This window comes from Necator americanus, chromosome I (assembly GCF_031761385.1).
Source record: "Necator americanus strain Aroian chromosome I, whole genome shotgun sequence".
Taxonomy (NCBI): Eukaryota; Metazoa; Nematoda; class Chromadorea; order Rhabditida; family Ancylostomatidae; genus Necator; species Necator americanus.
The window spans coordinates 22,749,391-22,756,424 of NC_087371.1; positions in this window are offsets into that span (position 1 = coordinate 22,749,391).

The window sequence follows — 7,034 nt, forward strand, 5'->3', positions numbered from 1 at the left end:
ACAAAGATATTCTGATCAACAATCCATTCCACAGAATAGTCAATAGTCTTCGTCCGTCGATGTGATGGACTTTTCATTATTTTACCAGGACTCATTTTGTGTGGATTAAAGTATTGACCGTGGAAAGGCACGTATGGGACTAAATGATGTAATGCTTTCGTGCAATCTTCAGTCAAGATTTCCGGCTCAAGATATTCGTTTTCACTCCGTTTGTCTTTTGTTTTGACCGTTCATGGTTGTATTTGATAGTAAAAATGTGAAAATTTCTTCGTCTTTCCAGGACTTTCATTAGAAGGAAAAAGTTTGAAGGTTGCTATTACTGAAAAAAAACAGTCTTGATTTTAGCGAGGATTTGACCGTCTCACCTGGCTCATCTGGTGCACGGAACGCCACGGAACTCACGGAATTGTGAGAGGAAAGCCTTGGTCATAACCACAAATCAGCCGGGTTTATCAATTATATATATTTATATAGTTGGTAAACGAGGTTGAGGATTTTCCACCAGACAGATTTCAGGTAGGAGACGCGCTAAGAAGTCAGTTATTTTTCGAAGAAAAGTATAACATGATTTATACTGAATTCTTTTCTGTTGCGGGAAGCTTCGGCGTCACTCATCACTCTTATGAATTCAAAATGTCTTGTTGCTTCTTGTTGAAGTTTGTGAATTTAGAAATCAGTACAGAGCTTAATACGCTTGGAACGAATTAAACGATGTTTGAATTTCCTGTCTCCTTCGTAAGGGACGTGACGCCTGTGATGCTATCTCTTAGGAATCGCTGTTCCTGATAAGAATAAGTTGGTTTAGATGCTCATAACATGTCTCCTGGAGAAGTCAATAAGACGAAACTTCTGCGTTCGATGATTCTCCACGAGAGGAACCTTTCTTTCTAACTCAGGGATGCGCTAAAATGCAGATGAGAGAGTAGGGAGGAGGTTGGTCCATCCCTGCTCGGTTGCTTAACAAATCGGCTCTAGGCACCTTCTCTAGGCGCATCTTTTCATAAGGACTATACCAAAAAGTCTTCCGGAAAGTGGGCTAAACATTCTTGCACAGTAAACCAAGGAAAAGTTTCTGCGAGAGTGCTGTTGTTTTTCTGCTCAAATATTTGATCACTTGCTGAAAGCGTGATCTGTTGTGCTTATTTTGCCGAAAATATGTCGTCAATTCAGCTTTTTGTGGAAATGGTTGTCACACAATCACTCGATCATTGATTAACGTACGTTCTGAGTATCTGACAGAAGTTTGTGACGAAGTCGAATACAGCTCACAGCACATAGCTGTTTTGCTGAGAAAACTCACACCCTTGGTGGACTTCCAACAGTATTTCTTTTTCATCGTATAAAATTCGTGCAACAACTGTTTTTTTCTTTCCTAAATTGAAAGTGGAGGAACTGAGCTGTTATTTGAGGTTCGCCTTCTTGGAGTTCTGATTCAGTTTAGACTTCAATTTCATTGATGTCGATTGTGTTAAAAGGAATTCGTGGCACATAATTTGGGCAGTCATGGCACCTGATAGTTCATGAAGAAACCTTCTTGAGTTTTTTTTTAAATCTAAGACTTAATTCTTTTTTTTCATTGTTCGCTCATGATATTTACGAGATGGATCAAGAGTTGGATCCGCATGCACACGTATTTTTCAATTCTCTTCACTCTACTGTAATAAGGTTTCCTAAAATTTCTCTTTCAGTTCCACAGAGGATACACTCAACTCAATTTATGATGTTCACGGTAAGTATGAACTTTTAATAGATGTGCTGTATGATGTGTTTGATTGTGTTCGAGACGAGATCATCTCCTTCTAGTCATCATAAAATAGTATGCAGTAAATAATAGCGAAAAAGAAGTTTCTCACAGAGCTTAATACCATCCTCTGAGGTTTGGAGGTTTGAAAGAGCTACTAAAATCTATTCGAATTTTCTGAAAAATTATTTTCGAGTTAGGTGATATTATATGGTTCTATAAATGGCTGAGACAAAGGCACACTATCTAGCTATTCGCAATGTATAGTAGGGTGAGTACATGCGACGAATAAAGGATAACTTTCTTTGGTTACTATGTACTGCTATTAGATTTTCTCTCTGACCATCATCACTGTTATTTCCGCATACCTCAAGGTCTTTCATTCACAATCTGGTCAAAATGCTTTTATTTATGCATCAATATAGCGGTGGGAAGTTTCTTAAAAAGAAACGTGATCTTCACCTCTTCTAAGTTACTACAATTGTATCTCAGCTAGGGCTTCTTCGGCTGGATACGAGCACACTGGTCGAGTTATGGGCAGGAGTCCGAGAGTGCAACAGAGTTCACGGACTTCTGAAATGGATGTGATCGCAAATTCGTTCCATGGCACATATTATCACTTTCTGTTTTTGCTAAAATGTTACGGAAGCATTGAGTGTCGTTCTTGCCGTTTATTATCAATTTCATACTAGAAGGGTCACGCGGAAAGATTTCAGAAATGTGACCCAATTTTTAGTTGCGCGAAGAAATTTGACCGATGTGTGAACTGTGAGTCGAATTCTCAACGTTTCGCATCTGCACTCTTTTTCTTCCCCGTCTTGAGATGCAGCTGACGACATCGCGAATTCACTGGTTCAGTGTCAGGCAAAAACAGCGAATGTAAAATGCGGACGAGACAAAGGAAAAGCGTGCCGTGCCAGTTGCCGCTGGTAAAAAAGAGTGGAAGTTTATGTTTCTGAGTTGCGATTTCCCAGTTGAGGTGATTTAATCTATGAAGTAAGTCCGGAAATGGAAACAGAACGGGAATGAGCAGATCTTTTCTTCTTCCTAGATGGGAAACCAATTTTGTTAATGGCAGCGTCCCACTTTGACTAGCACATACATCAATTGGCTCGCAGTCGTGGAAACTGCATGGAATCAACGATAGTGATTCTTACTGGAAGTCCGAAAATTCCACAGAAACTCTCGAATTATTACAAAAAAGAAGCGGAAGCGAACTATCTCAATGTGTAAAGCAAAGATAAAACCCTACAGTACAAAATAAGTGTTGCTCATATTGACCGAAAAAGTCCATATTTGATCACCATGTCATCGCTGCTTTGAATTTATCATGTATTTCCAATTTGTGAAATTTTTAAAGAAAACACAACAAATCCATACAAATCACGTATCATTAATGCTCCTATACGCCACACCAACAAAATTGGTCATGAAATGTGTTGAAAGAGAAAAAAAAGAAAAAATCTCATATCATCACACTGGGTATTACTGTAGCAATAATTGTACTATTACTTGAATGGGTATGGAGCAGCAAAGGAATCCACACTGAAGTGCACTAAAAGTTAGGTGCATTTTATTAGATGCTCTTCAGCGTGGGGATTTACAGCACGATTTTGGTGTTTAGAAGTTATATGAGTTCGAAACCACACCATGACATCACGGATTCGATGTATATTTAGCCTGCATGGCGTTGGTGTGGTATACATTATTTCCGTCTACCCACTGGTCTTGCAGTTGAAATAAATTTTAGCGGATAATAGGGACGTGGAAAGTGCTACTGCGAAAATTGCAGAAAAGGTTTTGTCTCCTGCAACCCCGTATTTTCGTAGACTCACTTCTTCTAGTTCCTATTTTCCCGGGACAGCTTGAGACTGAGGTAGGCAGAAACGTTGAAGATAAGAGAATTGAAAAACCCAGTGGTTGCTCCATTTTTTTTTGGAATCTGAAACGCTCGAGTAAGCACCGATTTTGTGATGGTGCTTGTTCTTTGACAATTTTTCTCAAGTACATCGTAGAAACAACTTCTGTTCCGGAGTATTCCAGAAAGGGGCCGTGAATGTCATAAGTGTGTATTTCAAAAAGGAGGATATGATTTCAGGTCGCTGTGCGCCTCAGAAAAAAGGGGTGGGGGTGGACTCGGGTTGCGGTTTTCATTGCTCTCCAATGTGACGCTAACTGAAAACTATACCAAACCACGGAAAATAACGAAGAAAAAAACTCGTTAAAGCTTGGCTGCCACTTTTGACACTAGCCACTTAGGTGTGTGCAGAATTGCGGGTTACCGCAACCCTGTTCCTCCCTCATCCTTTTCCCCCTTCTCCACTTTCTCGAGGTAAACAGCACCGATTTCGGTAATGCCAGCTCTAAACCACCTATGCACAGTGCCACCGTCAAAATTGGCATTGGAATCGACTCCTGGTGAGCCAACCTCCCGTGACTCGAAATACACGTCATAATTCTCGTTACAGTTCCAGTTAGTATGAAGCCGTATTCATAGTTTTCCTACCTCACCTGTATGTTAAAGAATAGGGAGGCAGCTGCAGAAAGAACGGTATGTGCTAGTCTACTGCCGAAAACAACACGAAAGGGTGGAGGCTCCTTAGCATTGTGCTTCCTTTTGAGATACATGTCCTAATGGTCACCACCCTAATGGCATTCATATTTTTCAGTTCATTAGACCATACCAACATTAATCGTTGTTGCGAGTCAGATCAAACACATCATGCTGGCCCGTTGCATGTGATTTTTTGTGTTTGAAGCAAAACTATGTAAACAGCTTAAAGATAACGTATCAGGAGAGAGGTGTTCGTAAAGGTGTACCTCTGGGGGTCACGGGAAGACACTCCTAGTTGCACACAAATTGGAGAAAACGTATGTGTGGCAACACTGCGCATTTTCGTCACCCACAACTCATGCAACTTATTATGGTTGATAGGACGCACACGCATCCGCGATTTTGCGAGTTGCGTAATTTCTGTTGCTTATTTATGTTACAGTTGTTAGAACGACTGACGTTGGACGACGACAGAGTTCCACGCAATCAATTGTGTAACAAGTTGCACTGTTGAGGATGAAAAGTACACACGCATCTATCTGGATTTGTGAGGTGGATTCATGAGTTCGTTCGTACTCAACAACCACATCACTACCCTTTTCCAATTGCGAAATATTCCACAATCGTCAGTTTCTTCACACCTTGTCGAGTAGACCTGCTTCCAAGCGCGAGAGTCGATATATTCTTGACGTTGTCGTAACGATGCCAGATCAGCAGGTGTGACTATATGTTACTTCATAGTTTTTATAGTTATTGATCAATTTCCTGCAAGTTATAATGATTTTAATATTTGAATTATTAAGCAAACAGATAACAAATGTCATTTTTAAGCGTGTGTTTAACATTTGGTCGGCCAGCTAATTTCGCACGCTGAACCTGTTTTAGACATTTAGATATGGTATGATATGATTTGAATATGTTGAGTAGATATTTTTTTACTAGCGAAGATGGCTTAGTCGGCCTCGGCGAAGCAAGACTTCCGTCTAGAAACACTCACTTGCAACATTCGCTATCAAACGATTCTGGATTGAAGTCGAAAAATACGAGTTACTGACTCTCGATCAAGCAAACCACCTTTCGTCGACAGCTTTCTACTGTCTTCTACTACGTTGATGCATCGTAAACGAATCAAATAACTATATAATAATATACTATACTACTACTATACTACTATATAATACTAACAATAACATGCTCTATTCTTTACCCTTTTGATGCGACTTCTTCTTTTTTGTACTACAGCTCGATTTCATTTTCATAACATTTTTGGAACCTATAGAAACCCTATGCTTATTGTGTGTTATTGTATTCAACGTTCATGTCATTCGATTTTTGGAAGGGTTGTCTAGCAACAGGAATAGAAAAAATTCGTGAAGTTTATCCAGCAGCATTAGATGTCCGCAAAAGTAACCAAGGTGGTTTGTCAAGTCGAAAACAGCATTCTTCTTCTAGATTCCTTATTAGAGTCAAGACAAACGTGTTTTTCAAAAGCGTTTTTCAGGGGCTTTGCCACAGTTTTTTTGAACGACTTATTTCATTTTCTCAGTATTATGTTTCAATTATTTGTCCATAAAAGTGAATATATAGGGGAAAATCGTCGCCTAAAAGTGTTTTCCTTGATCGACTGTCGCCAACTCCTGTTGTGTTGCACGTGATGCTGGACAAGAATAAATTTGTGCGCATGTTTCTGAAATTATGGGTCAGTAACTAGCACTTTGGTTTCAGTAGAGCTCTTTTCCATTTGAGAATGTGCGCGTTCATGATTTATTCATTGCGACGAGAAGCTAACAAAAGGCGCCAGCTATTGAATTTTATTTTGTATTCACAATCTTGCAGCCTTCAGCAGCATTGTGCATTGTTCTGATATCTGATTTTGTTCACCGGAGGAAATAAGATATTTTTGGAAATGTTCATTTGTGAACAAGGAAACTTTCATCACGTGAAGCAAAGTTTCAACCTTCATCAGAAAGGAGCCACGTGTTTCTCTGTGATTTCGCTGTCTTGCTCCTGTGTAATCGTTGGTTTTTTTTTTGCGGAAATAACTACAATTAGAGCACATTTGTCTACTTCCAGACGGTTATTGCACCACTGTTAGTCCACTTTGAAATTTGGCGAGGACAACTGCTTGTTCGAACTCTCATTTCTTTTCTTGGCAACTGTTCTTTCAGTCTGCAAATCTCTTATGCTACTCCAAAAATTGAACAAAGCTCTTCTTTCAGATACATCATTAGATGTGTTACTGATTTATCTATTCATTCATTGAAAAAAGATAGATAAGATAGAGAAAAAAAAGAAAAAGAAAGAAAGATAAAATAAAGATGCGTATACATAAATACATATAAAAGCTGTCCTAAGGGACTTATTGACCATAAGGAAATCGAAACACCAGAAACAAACAAGGCTAAAAGAATTGTATACACAAAATGAAATAGAGTAAAAGGCATTACCCCGCGAATCTGAGGTGGTAGGGATTTCAGGTGGAGTATTCGTATACGGCATAGTAGATTATGGAGAGGGGGTGATTCCGTCCATTTCGTCCTAATTGCCGTAAAAAAGCGGCCCGGAAGATACGGCTTCGGGCGTTCCGGCGCGCTATTTGCTACAAGGAGTTCGATTGGAGCGCGAGCGCGCCAGCCTTGTGCACGCGCCGTATCTTCCGGGCCGTTTTTTTACGGCAATTAGGAAGAAATGGACAGAATCACCCCCCTCTCCGTAGTCTCCCATCCCGTATACCAATAC